Source organism: Cetorhinus maximus, chromosome 5 (genome assembly GCF_964194155.1).
Source record: "Cetorhinus maximus chromosome 5, sCetMax3.hap1.1, whole genome shotgun sequence".
NCBI classification, from domain to species: domain Eukaryota; kingdom Metazoa; phylum Chordata; class Chondrichthyes; order Lamniformes; family Cetorhinidae; genus Cetorhinus; species Cetorhinus maximus.
In genome coordinates, this window is record NC_135883.1 from 99,812,797 (window position 1) to 99,835,259 (window position 22,463).

General features: G+C 43.8%; 1 protein-coding gene across 1 annotated transcript in view; it reads left to right on the forward strand.

Moving 5' to 3' along the window:
• Window positions 1–18,811: 18,811 nt before the first annotated feature.
• Window positions 18,812–22,463, forward strand: part of LOC144680820 (scavenger receptor class A member 5-like) — a 132,727-nt gene continuing 129,075 nt past the window's right edge. Inside the window, exon 1 of the mRNA XM_078542242.1 lies at window positions 18,812–19,061. The gene's annotated coding sequence lies outside the window, so the exon portion shown is untranslated. The remainder of the gene's footprint in view (window positions 19,062–22,463) is intronic.

Below are 22,463 nucleotides of genomic sequence, written 5' to 3' on the forward strand. Positions count from 1 at the left end.
CGAATGGCGAGCTGGGTGCTGCCAAAACCCCCCTCCACCGCACTTAGCTTTTTGGGAGAATTCCGCCCTAAGATTCCACCCTTGACTTAGGTTTAGGTTCCTTTGTGCCACTGGTATTTTGGCCTCTCTGCCACTGTGAAAACAGGGGTAAGGCATTAACTCAACAAGAACAAAAAATAGCTGGAAAAACTCAGCAGGTCTGGCGGAAAGGAAGACAGTTAATGTTTCGAGTCTGTATGACTCTTCACCAGAACTAAAGAAAAATAGAAATGAGGTGAAATATAAACTGTTTGAGGGGGGTGGGACAGGTAGAGCTGGATAGAGGGCCATCAACAAGTCTGCCCTTTCCCTATTATCTGTTATGGCCTTGCCCGTATCTGTTCTTAAAGAAATCATATTCCCCTTTACCACCCTCCTTCTCTTAATATATTTATAGAAATCATTGCTGTCAGCTTTAATAAAACTGGCTTGGTGTTTTTGAATATGACATTGGAGAGTGCATGGCAGGGCTCCAAACATGTCACTGGAATATCTTGGTTCTATGAGAATAAATGAAAGTGTTGCTTATGCACTTGCCGAACACTGTTTCCTCGCTGCAGATCCAATGCTTCTGGCTCAACTGCTGTTGCTAAATCTGATTATAATTTTCTGTGGGCATTGGAAATATGTTTAAAGGAACTAATTTAGGAGCAATAAATCACATTGCTGTCAAGCAACAAACATCTTTATTTTTGAGTCTAAACAACATTGGTGGGAAAACTGGTTTTAAACCAGGAAAATCACAATTGCCATAGATTTAAATTGGTGGGGGGAGGGGATGGAATTAAGTTCTCTCTGCTTTTGGCAAAGCAACAATGGAACCATGCAAAAGTCCCCAAAGATTATAGTGTGAGTAATTGCAGAAATCATTTGCTCCATAATTTCCTCTTTTCTGCTATTCAAGGATTTCTACAATGTAGCTCTCGCATTGCAATGGTAAAGGTCACCGGGAAATTAGGGCCAATACATTTAGGAGCGATAGAACAGATTCAAAACAAATATTTAAGCAGAATCCATGAAGTGGAGATGGTTGATATAGACAATGAAAGGGAGGGGCAGTGTCAATATGAATCAGGCGGAAAGGAAATCAAAATAGATTTAAAATCAGATACTGAGATGAGTAAAAATAACAAAGGCCAAAATTTTCTGGCCCTGGATGTCATGGTGGGCAGGGCAGGATGGACAATATGGCGAGATGGCCAAAAATCAGTTTCACGCCGTTGTGAAACCAGTTTGCAATCATCTGCTCCACCTGTCAATGGTGGGCCGCGTTTCTCACCGCTGCACATCAGGAACCTAATTTCAATACTTTAGCATCTCACTATAAGCTGTGCTCACCAGGATCACCCCCACACACTGGATCATCCAGGCATATCGGCATGATTGCATGCCAATGTTATTCCCAACTGTGCATAAGCAACGTGCACCTGGCGAGCTGCACTTTGAGGGGAGCTCGGAGGTAAGTGCACACAACCTTGCACAGCATGCGCAAGCTTCACCCGTAGAACAACAAGGAAGAGGCGCCACACATTCGGGGGGCGGGGGGAGGCACACAGGCAAATCGCCTTTCTCACGGTTGGCTTTCAGTGAGGTGCCGGGGCAAGGCTCCGCTGCGGGTCAGGCCTGGGGTTAGGGGGGCTAGGCAGCACAGACTGAAGGGATGTCACGACTCACTGGGGATAGTGCACTGTAATATCAAGCCCCACTGTTCCCGAACCACAAAAAATGTGAAAAGTTCGACCAAACCACCAGATTGCCCCAATTCTATCTAACTGTTTAATTTAGGTTAATAGAATACATACCCATATACACACACACACACACACACACACAAGCAAGTCACAAAATACATGGATTTTAAGGGTGAGATAAAACAGTTCAATAACTGTTTTAAATATTAAAACAGCACCAATCCGGAGTACGGGATTAGACGGGTTGATTTTGATTGATAGCTTCCAAATTCCATGCAGTTTGTTGTTGATGACATGAGATGGTCTCCCAGTACTTTTAGTCCGTGGTTCACTGGTTGAAAAACTTGCTTTTCAATGTCTCGACTGGTAGTTTTTCCCCTTTTCCTCTTGACAGGGGTTTTCAGAGAAAGCAGGTTACAGAGATGTGAGGGATAGCCAGCTAGCTATTATTGCAGAACTGCTGGAATCTTATAAACACAAGAGAGGCAGGTTTCAGGTCTTCCTTCTTTGCAGGTTAGGAGCTGTTCTGCCTGCACTATAAAAAAACCCTGGTCACCTGGTCAGGAGCCAATTAAAATGCTGTAGTTAGGCAGTTCTCCCTAGTGCAGAGCTCCTTTCCGGCATCATCCTGTTCTCTTATGGCATCCTATGTTCCAGCATAGCAACACTGTAGATATTCCTCATTCTGCTCTAGTAAACATGTCTTTCAGCTGCAGCCATGGTAGTTTTTTTAAAGCCACATTCCAATTTTAAAGTCACAGTCCAAGAAAAATAAAAAGTATGTTCTTTACAGGAAGTACACAAGCACATACTGCAGTGGTGGGGGGAGGGTGTTGAGGGAAGCAGCCACGCACTTGGAAAAAGTTGTCAAAGGTGAGCATTCTTCTACAGCTGAGACCGTTCAGCTGTAGCTCCATTGACATGTTTAGAGTCAGGCCTCTGAAGCTTTTCTGCTCACCCCAGCAATGCAAAAGCATGAAAGTGCCACCAAATGCTCCAGAACTTTTCACCCCTCAGGTGCAGTCTGCAAATTAATGTGCGTTTTAGGGGGTAACGGAGCAATTGGCCGACTGGACACATTGTAGAAACCTGTTGTGGATGCTGGCCATGGAACAGTCACTGCTGGAGATGCTCACAGCCCCTTGCAATGCCTTTATCAACGTTTGGACCAGTACCCATCATGGTTCAAGCCAACAGTGCAGGCCTTGGAGTATGGGTTAGGAGAATGCCTGTGCCTGAGCTGAGAGCACAGCATGAGGCCCAGTGGCTGAAGCTGCTGCCAATCTGTCAAGTGGAGTGGGGCAGAGGTGAGGGTGGGGGTTTAGGACAGCCAATGAGTGCACTGCACACCGGCCATCCAAGTGGTGACTAGCACTCTCCTGCATGTATGAAGGGACCTTCAGACTTAACCAAGAGAGTTACTTAGGATACATATGCTAACACACGCGTCTCTCTCTTTGATCCTGCTGGAGGAGGACATCAGGATCATGGAGACTGGTGATTTAGCGGAATGCCTCGTGGCTTATAGGGAGCAGAGAAAGAGGAGAAGAGTGAAACAGAGGTGTCTGGCTCGGTAAAGGGAGGGGCATCACCCTCAAGATGAAGGGGCAGCAAGCCCTGCTGCGCGTGCAGCCGAAGATCCACAGAGAGCCATTGCTCATAGGAGCCTCAAAGACCCAGAGTCAATAGACAGCGCCTGCCATTCCTGCAGAAAACTGAGGACCATGACCCAAATGACTGCGGATGTCTAGGGAACTGGTCAGTCACATACCACCTGTTGCTGGGTTTGGCGCCACGGGGGCATGGAGTGCATCCACTGCCAGTGGCCGTGAATGTGACCGTGGTGCTCAATTTTTATGCCAGTGGCTCCTTCCAGGGCTCCGTAGATGACCTGTGTGGATTCTCTCAAGGCTCCACACACAAGTGTATACAGGAGGCCATGGTCGCAATATTTGCAAAGGCACAGGTCTTTTGTGCATTTCACCCGGGCTCAGGGAAGCCAGGAAGCAAGAGTGCTGGGATTTGCCCAGGTCTCTAGTTTTCCACAAGTGCAGGGTGCCATCAACTGCACTCACGTGGCGCTTAGATCTCTGTGGCAACAAGCAGTCAACTACATCAACCGCAAGGGCTTCCACTTGCTGAATGTTCAGCTGGACTACGACCACCACAAATGTATCCTACAGATCTGTACACGATTCCCAGGGAGAGTCCATGACTCCTAAATCCTTAGCAGGTCTCAGATTCCTGACACCTTCCAGGATCCACATAGGCTGCAGGGTTGGCTCCTCAGGGACAAGTGCTACCCACAGAGGACGTGGCTGATGATGCCCGTGCAGTGGCCTAAGACTGCAGCAGAGCGACGGTATACCAAGGCTCATGATGCAACCCAGAGTTTGGTGGAATAAATGATAGGCACTTTGAAAATAAGCTTCCAGTGCCTCGACAGGCCTGGTGGAGCACTGCAATACAATCCCCAGAGGGTGTCGCGCATCATAGTTGCTTGCTGCACGTTCCACAATCTAGTGCTGCAACGGTGGGGAGGACCTGGCTGAAGGGGAGATGGAAGAGATGTATGTCTCCTCCAATAAGGAGGATGTCAAAGGGGATGACAGTGATGAGGTCCTCAAAGGTTAGGATGTTGGTAATGAGGACATTGCACTGGCCAGATGAGGCAGGTGCAGTCAGGAGGCCCTCATAGCCGCAAGATTCATGGAGGATAATGATGAGATGCAGTGAGGACAGTCCTGACATCCTCACGTTGCATCTGTGAACGTTTGACTCCAGTGTGGCTGATGGCAGCGCACATACCCTCAATGCTCAGGCACATGTCATGGAGACACAGGGGAGACCCTAATAGTCAATAGATTCCAGGAGGGTGATGACAACATGCAGTGAGGACACTGCAAGGGCTTCCACTTGCTGAATGTTCAGCTGGTGTGTGACCACCATAAACGCATCCTGCAGGCCTGTGCTCGGTTCCCAGGGAGTGTCCGCCACTCCTACATTTTCAGTTGGTCTCAGATCCCTGACATCTTCCAGGGTCCACAGAGGCTGCAGGGTTGGCTCCTCGGGGACAAGAGCCCGCAGACGACGTGGCTGATGACACCCGTGCAGCAGTCTCAGACTGCAGCAGAGAGAAGTTACAACGAGGCTCATGCTGCAACTCGCACATTGATGGAGCAAACCATCAGGATCTGATGCCTGGACCAGTCTGGTGGAGCCCTGCAATATAATCCACAGATGGTGTCATCACCTGCTGCGCCTATTACAACCTGGCGCTGCAACAGGGAGAGGAGCTGGCTGAGGAGGATGTTGAGGAGCTGCAGTTCTCCTCTGTTGAGAAGGATGTCGATGGGGATGAGGATGAGGAGATCCTTGAAAATGAGGATGACAGCGATGATGCCATTGCACTGGCCAGATGAGGCAGACGCGCTCAGGACACTCTCATGGCTGCTAGATTCATGGAGGATGAGGAGACACCATAGATCCTCACATTGCATCTGTGAACGTTTGACTCCAGTCAGGCTGATGGCAGCGCACATACCCTCTGTGATAAGTCTCTTGTCATGGAGACACAGTGGAGGCCCTAATAGTTGCTCAATTCCAGGAGGATGATGATGACATGCAGTGAGAGCACTCCATAGATCTTCATATAGCATCTGTGAATGTTTGACTCCCGCCTGGCCAAGGGCAGTTCACTTGCGCTTGTTGACCAGGGTCATATCATGGAGACGCAGCCATGAAACTTTAAATGCACCTGATCCTTTGTCAGCCTTCAACACCCGATCCCTTCAGGAGCACAGCGTCACTGGTCACAGATGCTGAAGAGATGGGGGCCAGCCCCACCTCAAAGGTGCTGAAAGCACACAGAGAGAATGACAAAACTCTGTGATACATGCCAAGGACATTCTGGCAGCAATGACAAGCACCATCAAGGTACAGGCATCAGTGATGTGTCCAGGGAGTGTGAAGCCAGGCCAGCAGTTTGGTCTGATGGTTACACACTTCACAGGAAAGAGGCTCTGAACTGAGACACCTGCCTTTATCTTGTGCAGGAACCAAGGTTTCACATCTGAGTGACACAAGCACTGCTGATCTTAACAAGGAGCCTGTTATGAAGTGGCAGATGATGTTTGCCAGCTGGACCAAATTCACAAGGGAAACTTGGTCACGCTATCACAACAGTTTTGCAATTTGTATTTATTACAACAAAATGTGTGCTCTGAACTCAGAAGTAATGAGCCCACTAAGGCATTTAGAGATTTTAAAAATTAAATTTAAATATTTATTAACAAAATAAAAGATTTCAAGCACACACATAAGAAATATAATTACTTACTACAATAACAACTCCTGAAATTTCTAATTAGCCTGACTCCCAGTTATACTCCCTTTAAGGCAACTGTCCAAAATAGATTTTAGATTTAAAACAGAACCAGTGAGTTAACACAATACCCACTCGACTGTGGAATTCCAAATGACTTTTCTCCAACTTCAGTTACTTTACATAGCGGACTTATGTACAAGTGGCTGGAGGCTTCTTGAAGGCTATTTCACACACTCCTGTTAAATCTTACATGGCCTTCTCCCACATAGCCTTTCATTCTTCTTTATATATGTTACTCTCTTTTTGATATGTAAAGTCTATTGTTCCATATGTTTTTGAAACTGTATCTTCCTCATAATATAAAAACTTTCATGTTGCCAATAATGTCAGTAACCTTTGGGAAAAATAAACACCCTCCTTAGCCTTGCTTATCTGGCTAGTTGTAAACAGACTAAGGTCCCTTTGAAATCCAACAATCCTTTCATTTATCTAAAAATGCAAATTCCCTTCCCACAGAGCTTCTTTTGATGATTCCAAGCTTGCAGTTTACTTGACTGCAAATATAATTAAATCACACAGACAAACCCAACTACAATCACACCCATAAAACTTCTTCACAGTAAACTAGAAAAATATAAAGGAAATTATTATACTTTTGTCACAGAGCCACAGGCAAGGAGACATTCTTGGGAGTTTATTTACAATAGTGAACATTATGTACAAGTGATTAACACCCACACCCAAGCCATGCAATAGCATCTTCTTAATGTTCCTAACTCTGCCACTACGTCTTGGTGGTCCCCCGACATCCACAGCAGAGGTGGAGGCAGCCTGATGACTGCTATGCCCTGTCTGTGATGACTTTCACAGGTGTCCTCTGGAGGGCTGAGGCCTCTTCCATTAAATGTGAGTGCAAATCCCAGTTTCTGAATTCAGTTTTTAAAAAATGGTTGAATTCTTCCTTATAACTCAGATGACCTGGCCTACATGAGAATGTTCCATCTGACCCCCTTAACTTAGCCAATATTTTCTGTTTTGTGCTCGTCTGTCCAGTTAAATGAATCGCATCAGTGAATCGCTGGCTGGCAAGAGCAGAAATAGAAAATCCTGGCCTCTATCTACAAAGGATGGGCTTTTCACCAGTATTTTTGGTTAATATGCTCACATAAAATACTTAATTAATCCATTTAAAATTATTGGTATTCATACATGTGTTGAGATGGTGCACAAGATTTGATGGAGGTGTTCAAAATCATGAGGGGGCTGGATGGAGTAGAGAGGGAGAAACTGTTCCCACTTATAAAAGGATCGAGAACAAGAGGGCACTGATTTAAAGTGATTTGCAAACCAAATGCGAAGTGAGAAAAAGCTTTCACACAGCGAGTGGTTCAGGTCTGGAATGCACTGCCCCGAAGTTTGGTGGAGGCAGGTTCAACTGAAGCATACAAGAGGGCATTAGATGATATTTAAATAGAAACAATGTGCAGGGTTATGGGGGAAAGGCAACAGAATGGCACTTAGTCATAATGCGTATTCGGAGAGCCGTTGCAGACACGATGGGCCAAATGGCCTCCTTTTGCACGGTAAAAAATCCAGGATCCTGTGATTCTGAAAATAATTTTCTCGCAAGCACATTAATTTTCAAAGAAAATCAAGGACAACTTTGTTGTGGCCTGTTTGCAGGCTCAGTAATCATGATGAATGATTACCTTACACTCAATTAACATGCTGAGAGGCTGCATATTCAACAAGTTTGGGCAAGGCTGGCATGAGTTAAAGCTAGCCTGAACTTCTTAAAGCCAGCCTTCACCAAAGGTGATGTGCATTCTGCCTGCAGCAGGTGTTGGACCTGTGTCTGTGAAGGTTTCTCAGAAGGAAAAAGACGAAAAAATTGGATTAGCAGAATAAAGTGATGGCTCCCAGATTATCCGATGCAGTGCTGGAGGCCTTAGAGATGGAGGGGGAAAGGAGGGGAAAACTCATATTTCTACACTGGGGTAGAAGACCCTCCAAGCATACACACTGTGAAGAGAATGGGAGCTGGTAGTCACGGAAGGAGTATGGGCCATTGCAGCTGGCCGTAGTGCCACGAAAAGTTCAATGATCTTACATGAATGATCAAAATCAATGAATGCAACTTCAATTACCTTATCCTACCCACCATATCACCAACACCATACACAGCTCAATGCACCACACCACCATCACTCACACATCAGCAATCTCTAACAATCATAATTCATGCCTAACATGTATATGTTCCACCTCATCCTAACGCACTTAACACTACTGCAAGCCTCACACCCACATCTTGCAATCCCACACACTGTGAGCTATTCAGCTATGACAGGCACATCACCCAAACACATTGTCTCACATTCATTGCAGGACAAGGTCACACATAACAGGAGGAAGCAGCAGAGACCTGGCAGGAGTCAGGTGCACTTACACTTCTTGGGCCCCTTACAGGAGACAGTGCTCCAAATTAATTTCAACTAGTGTTGCTGAAATCATCCAGGATGACAGTATGTTCCTGCCTTGTGCACCTTCTAAAATCCTTCATTTCACAATCTGGCTTCATGTACAAGGTGCAGATAGTGTGGGACTGAATCTTTCCACCTCACCCTCCCTTCCCTTATCCCAACCCTCCCCTTCTTCAGTTCTGCTTTCAGATACCCAAAACAGCCTTCTGGTCAGCCAGTGCAACCTCACATGAAAGGTGTGAGCAAAAGCACACATCTGACGAAGCAGCACTATCACTTAATTTGTCACTCACAGCGACCAGCTCAGATACTGGTATTGTGCATACTTTGGAGAACAATATGAACGTGGAATCAGTGCATAGTAGTTACTAGGCAGAAGTCTAAGGGAAAAGGATAGTCTATGTGCCAGGTCCCAAGAGCATGAGGTCACAGGTACGTCCTGCATAAATGGACTCAGATGGAAACTTCAATGGGATGGCGTAGAGGAAAAAGCTGATGAACCCGCTCACAGAGATGCTAGGTGCAATAGCAGGCCTGCCACAGAGCCTCTTGTCTCTGTCAAGGAGCATGGTACAGATCTTCACTTTATTACTGGTGATGCTGAAACAATGAAATGTAACATGTTTCACCAAACTCTTCTCTTCTCACCTAAGCAAACATTGACTGCTCTTGTACAATACATTAGATACTACAAGGTCTTGATTTTGCTGTCTTGCCTGTGGATTTATTGAAACAACACGTTCATAATTTGACTAGCTGTGTCCGATGGGCCTAGTTACATTCTCCCTGGTCTGATTGGTTGTCATGTTGAATTGAATCACTGTGCTGGGCTCAGCTTTGGGTAGAACATTAATTATTTATTCTGTACTTCGTTGGTCAGCCCCCAGGGAGACACCATTATTTTCTAGAATGATTAACTTGTAAACTAAAGTGCTCAAAGCAGCATTTTTCTTTTAACCGGCTTCTTTAGAGTGTATGTTTTCAGAATATTTTATTTTGGTGTAACTATAAGTACAATGAACTAAACATCTATAACATGACAGTGCTCAACAAATTTGTGATGAAAAAATTATGGCACACAAAGGGGGAAAATTTGTATAGCCTCTGAAAATGGGTGCTGGATTTGAGATGCATGGTTACTCACTGATCCTGGTAATTCTGTGATTGTAGTGCAGCTAGTGCTAAACATGCTGTTGAGTGGCTTCACGTCTGAGCGGGGGGTGCAAAATTGTGATGGCACAAGTTCAAGCTAGCCTGCACTACTTAGAGCCAACCTTCTCCTCTTAAAGGGGATTGGAACAGCTGCTGCAAGTTCATTCTAACAGTGAGTTTGACCTGGGAATGACACAAGGATGGTACAATATGGCAGAGTGCAAACTCTTAGGTTCTCCAATGCAGCACTAGAGGCCTTTTGTAAAGGTGAGAATTTTATTGATCTCACACGAGTGCTCAATGTCACTGAATGCAACTTCGAATGATCCGGCCTTATAACTGAACAAGCAGCCTCACCTGTAACCTAAGTCTTTCCCTGGCCAATTCATACTGTCTGATTTCTGTCTCTCCTTGAAACTTTCTGCTTCTTTCCTCTTCTTTTTCCTGCTTTTCTAACTTCTCTTTCTGTGAAGTTCAAGTTCTCTTTCACATTAGACATTAGGAATTAAAAGGCAACATACAATTTGGATCAAAGGTTTTATTACATTTCCATCAACCATGCGAATTCCATGCAATTTTTTCAGCCAGAAGAAATAATTTGTCAATCAAAATTTTGTCTTACTTAAAAAGTGATACTACATAATTTCTAAAGTTCACATTTTCTTTTGCATGCAAAGTTTAAAAAAGCTAAATCTTATAAACTATTGACATCTAGCAAAATATCTACTTTTTCTTTGCAAACTAAAGAAAATTACGGGCAGAAAATGAATAGGGGAACAGGTCATAAAGTAAATGTTGGAATATATTTTGTAGCATAATGGGTTAATAGTTAAAGTAATGAGATATTAATGTGTATCATGATGTAACAGTGACATCAGAGACTCTGTTCGAAAGACAGAATAGACAACAAAGGGGATATACTTACCTAGAAGCTTATTGTGTAAATAGTGTAAATAGTTTTGAAGAAACCTACTGGAGTCAGACCCAAGTCACTCTTCAGTAAAGGAAACCTTCCTAAGACTGAATTATCCAAAGAGAGATCCAAATACTATTCAACATGGAAATCAAACCACAAAACACATTTGCCCGTGGGTCTGCCACTAACCCTGACAAGGATCACCACGTCATCATGTGGGTTGGCCCTTTGGTGGGCTGGGATGCATTTATGGTGGGATGTGCTCTGATATGGATTTTTGGCCCTGAGGATAAATGTGCCCCAAATGCTCCCTGTGCCAGGTGCAAATTTTTGAATTTTTTAAACCTTTCATTTTCAGAGACTCAAGCCCCAGTCTCACAATGGGAACCAAAGTTTTGGCAGCGTTTGATGAGGCATGCCAGGAGTACGTCTGACAAAACTACTCTTGGCCCCAACTCTGAGAAGGTGGTACAGGAACACCTAATCTAGGGAGTCCCCACCCCCATCCTACACCTTCCCCCTTATAAGGATAGCTTTGTAGAAATGTAAAGACACTGGTCCCATGGAACCAAGTGGATACCACTGAATGTTAATTGAGTGTGAGCCCCTTCTCTTTCTGAAAACTATGGGAATCAATATAAGAACTACAATGGTCACATGAGTGCTGTTTATGATACCTGGAATCTTGGACAGATAGTTAATTTTACAAGTGTGTGCCCTCTCCTGCTGCTATCTCTCAACAAACATTACTAAAAACAGAACAAAAACAGAATTACCTGGAAAAACTCAGCAGGTCTGGCAGCATCGGTGGAGAAGAAATCAGTTGACGCTTCGAGTCCTCATGACCCTTCGGCAGAACTGAGTATAGTTAGGAGAGAGGTGAAATATAAGCTGGTCTAAGCTGGTGGGGGGGCGGGGGGAGAGAGAAGTTGAGGGTGGGGTGATTGTGGGGATAAGCAAGCAGTGATAGGAGCAGATAATCAAAAGATGTCACAGACAAAAGGATCAAAGAGGTGTTGAAGGTGGTGATATTATCTAAGAAAAGTGCTAATTAAGAATGGAAGGCAGGATACTCAAGGTACAGCTCTAATGGGGGTGGGGTGGAAAGACTAACAAAGTTTTAGTTTTAGATTTAAAAATAATGGAAATAGGTGGGAAAAGAAGAATCTATATAAATTATTGAAAGAAAAGGGGGAGAAACGGGGTGGGGATGGGGGGAGGGGGAGTTTAAGATCTAAAGTTGTTGAATTCAATATTCAGCCCAGAAGGCTGTAAAGTGCCTAGTCGGAAAATGAGGTGCTGTTCCTCCAGTTTGTGTTGGGCTTCACTGGAACAATGCAGCAAGCCAAGGACAGACATGTGGGCAAGAGAACAGGGTGGAGTGTTAAAATGGCAAGCGACAGGGAGGTTTGGGTCTTTCTTGCGGACAGACCGCAGGTGTTCTGCAAAGCGGTCGCCCAGTTTGCGTTTGGTCTCTCCAATGTAGAGGAGACCGCATTGGGAGCAACGAATGCAGTAGACTAAGTTAGGGGAAATGCAAGTGAAATGCTGCTTCACTTGAAAGGAGTGTTTGGGCCCTTGGACGGTGAGGAGAGAGGAAGTGAAGGGGCAGGTGTTGCGTGGGCATGGGGAGGTGCCATAGGTGGGGGTTGAGGAGTAGGGGGTGATGGAGGAGTGGACCAGGGTGTCCCGGAGGGAACGATCCCAACGGAATGCCGCCGGGGGGGTGAAGGGAAGATGTGTTTGGTGGTGGCATCATGCTGGAGTTGGCGGAAATGGCGGAGGATGATCCTTTGAATGCGGAGGCTGGTGGGGTGATAAGTGAGGACAAGGGGGACCCTATCATGTTTCTGGGAAGGAGGAGAAGGCGTGAGGGAAGATGCGCGGGATATGGGCCGGACACGGTTGAGGGCCCTGTCAACGACCGTGGGTGGAAAACTTCGGTTAAGGAAGAAGGAGGACATGTCAGAGGAGCTGTTTTTGAAGGTAGCGTCATCAGAACAGATGCGACGGAGGCGAAGGAACTGAGAGAATGGGATGGAGTCCTTACAGGAAGCGGGGTGTGAGGAGCTGTAGTCGAGGTAGCTGTGGGAGTCGGTAGGCTTGTAATGGACATTGGTGGACAGTCTATCATCAGAAATTGAGACAGAGAGGTCAAGGAAGGGAAGGGAAGTGTCAGAGATGGACCATGTGAAAATGATGGAGGGGTGGAGATTGGAAGCAAAATTAATACATTTTTCCAGGTCCCAACGAGAGCATGAAGCAGCACCAAAGTAATCATCGATGTACCGGAGAAAGAGTTGTGGGAGGGGGCCGGAGTAAGACTGGAACAAGGGATGTTCCACATACCCCATAAAGAGACAGGCATAGCTGGGGCCCATGCGGGTACCCATAGCCACACCTTTTATTTGGAGGAAGTGAGAGGAGTTAAAGGAGAAATTGTTCAGTGTGAGAACAAGTTCAGCCAGATGGAGGAGAGTAGTGGTGGATGGGGATTGTTCGGGCCTCTGTTCAAGGAAGAAGCTAAGGGCCCTCAGACCATCCTGGTGGGGGATGGAGGTGTAGAGGGATTGGACGTCCATGGTGAAGAGGAAGCGGTTGGGGCCAGGGAACTGGAAATTGTTGATGTGACGTAAGGTGTCAGAGGAATCACGGATGTAGGTGGGAAGGGACTGGACAAGGGGAGAGAGAAGGGAGTCAAGATAATGAGAAATGAGTTCCGTGGGGCAGGAACAGGCTGACACGATCGGTCTGCCAGGACAGTTCTGTTTGTGGATTTTGGGTAGGAGGTAGAAGCAGGCCATCCGAGGTTGGGCGACTATCAAGTTGGAAGCTGTGGGAGGAAGATCTCCAGAGGAGATGAGGTCAGTGACAGTCCTGGAAACAATGGCTTGATGTTCTGTGGTGGGGTCGTGGTCCAGGGAGACGTAGGAGGAAGTGTCTGCGAGTTGACGCTCAGCCTCCGCGAGGTAGAGGTCAGTGCGCCAGACAACAACAGTACCACCCTTGTCAGCGGGTTTGATGACAATGTTGGGGTTGGACCTGAGAGAATGGAGTGCAGTAAGCTCAGAGAGAGACAGATTAGAATGGGTGAGAGGAGCAGAGAAATTGAGACGGCTAATGTCACGCCGACAGTTCTCAATGAAAAGATCAAGAGAAGGTAAGAATCCAGAGGGAGGAGTCCAGGTGGAGGGAGAATATTGGAGGTGGGTAAAAGGATCCGTTGAACGGGGAGAGGACTCCTGCCCAAAGAAGTGAGCACGGAGACGAAGACGGCGGAAGAAGAGTTCAGCATCATGCCGAGCCCGAAATTCATTGAGATGAGGGCATAAGGGTATGAAGCTAAATCCTTTGCTGAGCACTGAACGTTCAGCATCAGAGAGGGGAAGGTCAGGGGGTATAGTGAATACGCGGCTGGGCCTGGGATTGGAAGATGGGGTGGGGACGGAGGGACAAGCAGGGGTGGAGGGTCCCAGATGGGTGTTGGTGTCGATGAGTTGTTGGAGCTTGCGTTCCTTAGCACTTGAGAGAAAGAGAAAACAGGCAGGTTATCTGGTCATCATCTCACCACATACAATGAGATGATGAAATGCTATGCACAACATTTATTTAGCTGTAAAGTGTTTTGGGATGCCTGAGTTTGTGAAGGCACTATATCAATGTGAGTTCCTTTTCTTTTTTCTTTCACAAATGTAAGATGCTCACAAAACAAGTTAAAGGGGAGTTTAGAAAAATATATTTATAAAGAGGCTGATTAGAATATGGAATTCTCTGCCATAAACTATTCTTGAGAACGTACAAACTATTTAAAGGATAATTAAACAATCAGTTGAAAAAGAGAAATGTTAAAGGACACATAAGAAGAGTGTAAGAGAGTTGGATTACACAGAGAGAACACTGCTGTAGGCCTGATTGACTAAATAGCCTGCCGGTTCCAATGCTTAAACATTCAATAATCCCACAGTGACAGTTTGACTATGTTAGCAGCACTCTGAACTCTGAGCTAAAATATCGTTGGTTTAAGACCCACCTAAGCATGTAATTTACGATCTTCTGATGAAAGGTCATTGATCTGAAATGTTACCTTTGTGTCTCTCTCAAGAGGTGCTGCCTGGCCCATTGAGTGTTTGCATCATTAATTTCTGTTTTTAGGAAGACACTTCAGTACACTAATGAGTCAGTGCTCCGTTATTGGGAGTATCACCTTTCAGATGAGATGTTAAACCAGTACTTTGCCTGTTTTAATGGTTCAGGTGGATGTATAAGACTCTATGGCTCCATTCAACCAAGAGCCGGGGAAAACTGATTTACTCTCATTCAACTCTGGCTGTTGACCTTGCTCTGCAACAATTAGCTACTCTGTTTGCTATAGGATAATAGTGACTACAATTTAAAAATCTAATTAACTCGGATGTGAAGGCCTTTGGGACATTCTGTGGGGGTGAGAAGACACTTTGCCTGATAACTTTCTCGGAGCTGTTCCCGTTTCACTATAACTTTGCCAAGTGGTTGTGCTGAGCAGATGTGGAAACATTCTGCTACAGGGCCAGACCATCTTCAGCAGCAAATTAAAAGTAACGTTTCTGAACAATATCAAAACTGAGGTAAGATACTTTAGCAATCCAGACTGCATAGTATTAAATTCCATAGGGCTTAATAGATGGACATATGACACATTAGTTCTGGAATCTCAGAGTTGATCACAGTGTGAGCAAAAAGACAAGTGCAGATGGTGTTATATTTTTGTTGTCTGCTTGCTGTTTTCATGTCTCTGGGGGTTACATCTTCTGGGGAATTATGTTATTATCCACTGTAGTTTCCTTTGTTTTCATTGCCATTTTGTCCTCTTCCCATCTTGAGTTTGAGGCTTCAATTCAACATTCCAGATGAAGAAGGTGAAGATGTCATTTCCTTTTTTTTCTCAGATGTGCTTACTCATTCACAACAGAAGCTGAAGAATCTTCTGTCTTTTGGGAAGGAATCAAAGGAGCTGGTGTTTCAGCTAGTGGTGTTATTTTCTGGTTAATTACAGTGCGGCTCTTTTGAACATGCATGGACTCCTTTCAAGAAGAAAGACTCAACCCAGTGAATTTGAATTAAAACCAAACCAGGCAACAAAAGTTTGCTTTTGCTTCACACCAGGAGACTTAATACCTGCTGCCTAAGAGATGATAACATGGTGAAATTCATTCATCCCATGGCCAAAGGGCAAGCGTTCAGATTATAGATTGAATCAACATCAGATTTTCCAGATGTAGTTTAACAAGCCTGTCTTCAATTAAATGTGGTACAATTGACAACAACTTTACTGCTCTGTCCAGAAAGGAGTTCATCTGAAAGGAGGTGGCTACAGTAAGTAGGCCTCTCCTCGAATGTCATCTTTTGCCTTGTGTGATTTTATGAAGAAAATAGGCATAGGTGTTTGAAACTGCAACTGCAACCGATGATTCAAGAACTGCTGTGCTGAAGGAGCCTCCAGAACTTAACATCAAAACTGAGGTAAGACCCTTCAATGAAACTGGTAAAAAACTGGTGAAACAAATATGGACTTGTCATACTCAAATTGGAGTGAAAACAAAATGCATTAGAGCAACAAAAGAGTTAAATAAAATCAGTGACTGCAAGATTTGGCTTGTCGTTTCTCTTTTCAGTACATAAACCAGCTGCTGCCTTTCTCCCTAACCACACACATACTGATTCAATTAAAGTGCATTTAAACTACCACCATTATATTGGTATGCGCATGGGATGGATTAACTCAGTTATAAGTGAAAATCCTGTCTTGTACTGGACTAAACTTAGAAAATGCTCATTGGTACAAATGTTCAGGTGTTACCTGCTATTCTTTGTAGTTCTACTGTAAAGTCATAAAGGGATGAAATCCCTGACTATGCTAATTTTAAAGAAAAAGTAAGTTAGATTTTATAAGTGCTGGAATGTGGGTAGAAAAGATTAACAGGCTATTTTTGCATATTTAATGTCACTTTAAATATTTCTGCTCCTTACATATTACCAAACATTAGCGAACAGTGAACTTATCCAAATTAAGTTCAAGTTATTAATGAGAAACTTGTGCAGTATTTCACTGATGCACAATTGAAGCAAAAAGGATTCTACTCCTCATTAGACTTGATAATTGGTATTAGTTCCATTAATAAAGTGGAACATTTAACGTATCAGTCCAACTGTGTCAGTGCATAAATAGCATATGTGATTTTTTTATCGGGGAATACAGATGTGGCAACCCTCAGTGGATAAGTCACAGTAGAGCAGGAGGAGGAAAGGGTGACTGTAAGCGGAGTGGGCACCGGATGTGAGGTTAATCTAGGCAGCTAATATATTTGAAAGGACCAAGCTCAGTGCATTATGGAAGACCGAGCATGAGGCGCAGGCTTCCTACGGTGGCTATGACCGAGATAACCCACGTATCCTACAAAGCCCTTTATTGCCAGTTAATTGTTTGTCATGCATCATCAGTGTCAAAGAAGTGGATGCCACTTGGCATCCACTTTAGTAATGTAAGAATCTTCCAGGAACCTTCCAGATATCATCACAGGAGTCAACTATTTTGTATGCCTTTTGTGCAACTGGTAATTTCTTTACTACTCAATAAAAGAATGACAGACTGCAATATGTAATAAAAATTAATTAATTTATGCAGTTATACAATGGTAACAGTCTTTGAAGTTAATTTGCTTTGCTGGTGCATTTGCTTCTTGTGTTAATAAATCTCCCAATGCTGGCTGTATATGGACATTGCCACTACAAGATTCAATAGTTAATAGAATAGCAGTCGCAGGCTATTTACGTAACTGGTGTGATGGTGAGGGTGCAAAATTGCTGTATTCCATGGGGGTGCAGAAGGCTAACAACTTGAAACTGCAATTAACCCTGAAGTATCTGCATCAATGGTGAAAATTTTATTTCCTGGAATTGCTGTGGGCTCATTGCTTTCAGGATTTGCACCTACTATGATTGTTTGCAGGGTTACACAGTGGCATAAAGCTGCCATGAATGTCACCTTTCTGTTCCAGTGCTACTTTCTGCATAGTACTGCTAGAGGGCAGCCCTCCGTGTTTCCTTCATCTGATCTCAAGTGAGTTGAAGCCAACTATGACTACAACTTGGAGTTTGAGATCCTCCTTAACAAGATTCATGAGAGATGCTTCTTCTTTGATTATGGTCTATTTTTGAGAGATCTTTACTGAAGGTATCACTATTATTACTACCCCAGCATCAGCAATGTTTAGTGCCTTAACCTGTGATTGCTGAATACCACTATTTACTTCCATTGAAGTATCTCCGGAACAGTTGATGCTCCGGTGAGTGATGCTATTTGGATTCATCTGGAGGGTGATTCTGTTTTCCTTGCTCTGTGAATAGAGCAGATGATTCAGTAAATAAGTGCGCTAATCCATGTGAATTGCACATGTCTGATTATACACTTGGTTGCAGTCACCATCTGTGAACAAGTTTATGAAACATACTGTACAAATCATAGCAATATTAAATGTACGGAGTAATATGTGCTGACCTTCTCCCAACCAACAGCAACAGTTTTATCCTCCTGATAGAATTATGCTTTGTGGTTGAATGCTGCCATCAAAATTATTAACAATCCATTTCTTATTCCTGACTGTGAAATGTTAAGAAAGAAAAATAATAAATAGCAGATGTGAGAGTTAAAGGCAGAACCAACCACCCTCAGCTACAGAAGGAAAAGGGTTACACACAATTAAAGCTACTCCAAATACATGAGAACATTATATCGCAAAAATAATCCTTAATAATCCCCACACAAGGAGAAAACAACAACATGTTAAGTGACTTTTATAAACACATGATAAGCTGTGAGGTTAACATTGCAGTCTGTATTAATATTATGTTTTGTTTTTGCCAGCAATGCTCATTGGTGCCAGCATTCCAGCAACAGAAAAATGCGGCAGCATTTTATTATGAAGATATCTGAATTAAATAGTATTTTAATTGACATTTAAAATGATTATAAAACATCAATGACAAACAGCATCAGCAGGGAGCACCAATACACTTCCCCATCAGAATGGAGAGCAGACATTTTAACATTTGCAGTAATAACAACTTCTTGAGTTACAGAACTCTTGGAACACAGGCCTGATGCAGATTCCGTCTCCTCCCTTAAATCTTTTCCACCTCCCATTATTTCACAATTTCCTTTCTGGGAAAAGTTTTTTGGATTAAGAACAGGACCATTCTAGTGACAACATTGATACAATGTTGTTGTAGGATCATGCACTGTGTTTAATGACAGACATGTTCATATGTCACGTTATGAAAATACAAAAATGTTCAAAGCTAAAATAAGGTGAATTATCCTAATGGTTTTAACATATACTGTATCTTGGTTTAAATGACGCAAGGTTGCTTTAACTGTAACTGCAAGGAGAAAACACAAAAGATTCTTTAACACGAAGGTAAGTTATTTTAACTTTATCATAAATGGTATGTTGTTCTTTTATATAAATTTGATAAAAAACACAATCAATGTTTGAACTTTGGTTATTGCTCTAAAATTATGTAAACACAAGACATGAAAAGCAGCTTCTTGCTGATCAAATGATTAGATATTATAATTATAAAAGTACAATAAGATTTTTGCACACTTATAGCAATTAAAATATCGGTCTCTATGATGAGGTTCTTTCACTATCTTGTGCTTCCCAACAGGGAAATAGTAGGGATCAAGCGTTGGGGTTTGGGCTGCAGCAGTGTAGCCTGCAATTCCTGTGAATGTGGTTCCCTGCTGGAAACACGGAATCTTGGAATCACTCTAGTGGGTAATGCACCACATGTGGTGGCACTGAGCCACTCAAACCAGAGGTAAGAATTCCTTTGGATGTTATTGTGTAGCGACATTTAAAAAATGTCTGTGAAGTTTTCTCTGCTAGCTGATGCCAATAGAATAAGGAACATGTTCAAAGAGGGAATATTTACACATTGACTACAAATACTCAGTGCAGGGAATCTTCACAAACATGTTTAAAATGTCACAGCAGCATGTGACCAAAGGAATTCTTAACCCCCAGGAATGGTCAAGGTGTGATCCTTGGCCTGTGCTCGTTGATGTCAGTTGGATGGCAGTAGCTGCATTGCATTTCCCCTGGGCTAGAAATATAAACTTAAAAAGCATAAAACAGAAAGTGATGGCAACAAGAGAAATGTAAGGTTAACGTTTCAAATGGATGACAGATCATTACAACATGGAGTCATTGCAGATGACCAGCTTTTCATCAGGTACAGAGTCAGGCAAAAGGCGCAGGATATAGGAAAAAAGGAGAGGCCTGTGATTGGGTAGAAGCAGCAGATGATTAAATGACCAATCTGGTGATGGTACAAGTCTAAAGGTGCCAATATTGGGCAAAATTAGAGAAATAAAAGATGTGTCCCATGGATGTGCCCCATGGAGGTTGCAGGATAATAGAGGGAGAGGGTCAGATGGAAAATCTGGCAAAGTGAAGAAGATTCCCATGGGTCAGGAATGTGGTGTAAGAAAGGCAGGACTGCCACTCTCTATCTCTGTAACATCTTCCAGCTCTCTATGATTTCCATATTCCTCCAACTCTAGCCTCTTGTCCACCTCTGATTTTCAGCACTCCACTAATGCTGGCCGTGGCTTCAGCTGTCTAAGCCCTTAATTTGGAACTCCCTTCTCCCTAAAACTCTTCATCTTTCTGACTGTCTCTTGCTTTAAGTTACTTCTTTAACACTTACCTCTTTCACCAAGCTTTTGGTTACCTGCATTAATATTGCTTTAGGCTTGGTGTCAAGTTTTGACTGATAATGCTCCTGTGAAGCACCATGGAAGGATTTTACTACACTATAGCTATACACTTGCAAGTTGTTGAAGCTGGCTGTAAACCAACAGGGGAGCATTATTCTAAGCACCAGCCTATAATATCATAGAATCACAGAATGGTTACCTTACAGCACAAAAGGAAGCCATTCGGGCTGTCGTATCCACGCCAACTCTCTTAGTCCCACTCTCCGGCCTTTTCCCTGTAGCCTTGCAAAATTTTTCTCTTCAGGTAATTATCCAATTCCCTTTGAAAACCACAATTAATTCTGCCACCACCACATTCTCAGGTAGTAATTTCCAGATCCTACTCAATTGCTGTGTAAAAATAGTTATCCCTCATGTCGCCGGCATTAAAAAGTTATTGAATGTAACCGAATAATGGTCAAGAAAATATTCCTTTGGTCAAACATTACATATGCACAGTTTCCTTTTATTCATTGAACTGCATGAAACATAAAGCTATAAATATTTAAGCTTGGAATATCCTAATAAACATGGAGGCTCTTCCATTGGGACTTATTTTTTAAGTCGGGCAGGGGGTGGGAGTGGCTTTAGGAACCAAGAAGAAATGGTATTTCTGAGTCAGTGTCCAAAATCCAATCATAATCCCATCCTTAAATGCATAAAATCTTTGAACCATTAGGGAACACAGATGCTATTCTCTCACTGTGTTGCTTGGGAAACAGAAAACATCCCATCCGCCATCAAAATTGGCAAGAAAACATTTGATTGTCAAAAATAATGCACTCAGATCTCTAGACTGCCAAGATTAACAGCTATATGTTTTCACAAATAAAAGGGAAATCATCTTTATCGTAACAACTGCGTGATTACCAGGACATTGGAAAACCCAAGGCAGGATTTGGAGAGGGGTTGTATCTGCCTTAGTAAGAGGCAGTGTTCCTCTGCACTGTCCGTGGCCGTGGTGTAGGCCTGTTTTATTTATTCTTTCATGGGATGTGGACAGTGTTGCCGAGGCCAGCTTTTGTTGCCCATTCCTAGGGCAGAATCCTTACCTCGATGGGCGGGCGGGCCCCACCGGCTCAGCGGCGGGCGGGCAGCTGAACCCCGCCGCTGAAACGGGGCCCGCCGCCATTTTGAGTGGGCAGACCAATTAAGGCCTGCCCAGCGGCCTGCCCGACGGGAAGCACTATGCACTTCCAGTGCGGGGGGGTGGAGGGAATCCCCATCTGTCAAAGTGCGCACTGCTCCTTGAGGCAAAGTCCTGTCTCAGGGAGATTTGAGAGAGGTAAATAAACTCTAAAAATAGATAAATATTAAAATTATTAACATGTCCCCCTCATGTGACAATGTTAATAATAAAATTTATTAAATTTTTAAATAACGGACATGAAACTTCATCCCATCAGTGGATGAAGTTTCATTAATAATCTGCAGCCCGCTGGGTCTCCCGGCCTGCCCGCCAGCCTTAAGCTTGGCCGGGCAGAGTGTTTAATAAGGTTAATTAGCCTGTCAATGGCCTTAATTGGCCATTGACAGGCCGGCGGGCGAACAGCTGATTTTGCTGTCCGCCCGCCTTTGTGAATATTTAAAGGGACCGGGATGACGTCGGGGGTTCCTCCCGACATCATCCCACGCCATTTTCCCCTCGGCGAGTGGGTCCCGCCCCCAAATCGCCGAGGAGAAAATCCTGGCCCTAATTGCCCTTGAGAAAGTGGTGGCGAGCTGCCTGAACCGTTGCAGTCCATGTGGTGTAAGGACACCCACAGTGCTGTTACAAAGGAATTTACTTTCACACATATCTAATTTTTATGCCACTCACATAACAGCTTCAAAATGAGTAATAAATAATAGCAAGCTGAAATCCGCAATAAAAGCTTTCCATTGAAGGGGCACTGTTGTTATTTAGAGGAGTATTTGCAATGAACTGTTTTATTTTGACTAGTCAAGTGCAGTTTATAGTAAAACTGTTACATGTTAGCGGCTATGGTAAAGATTGCCATGAAGCAGATGTTCTCTGCTGCAGTGCACACTTCACCCCAATGGCTGACATGAAAGT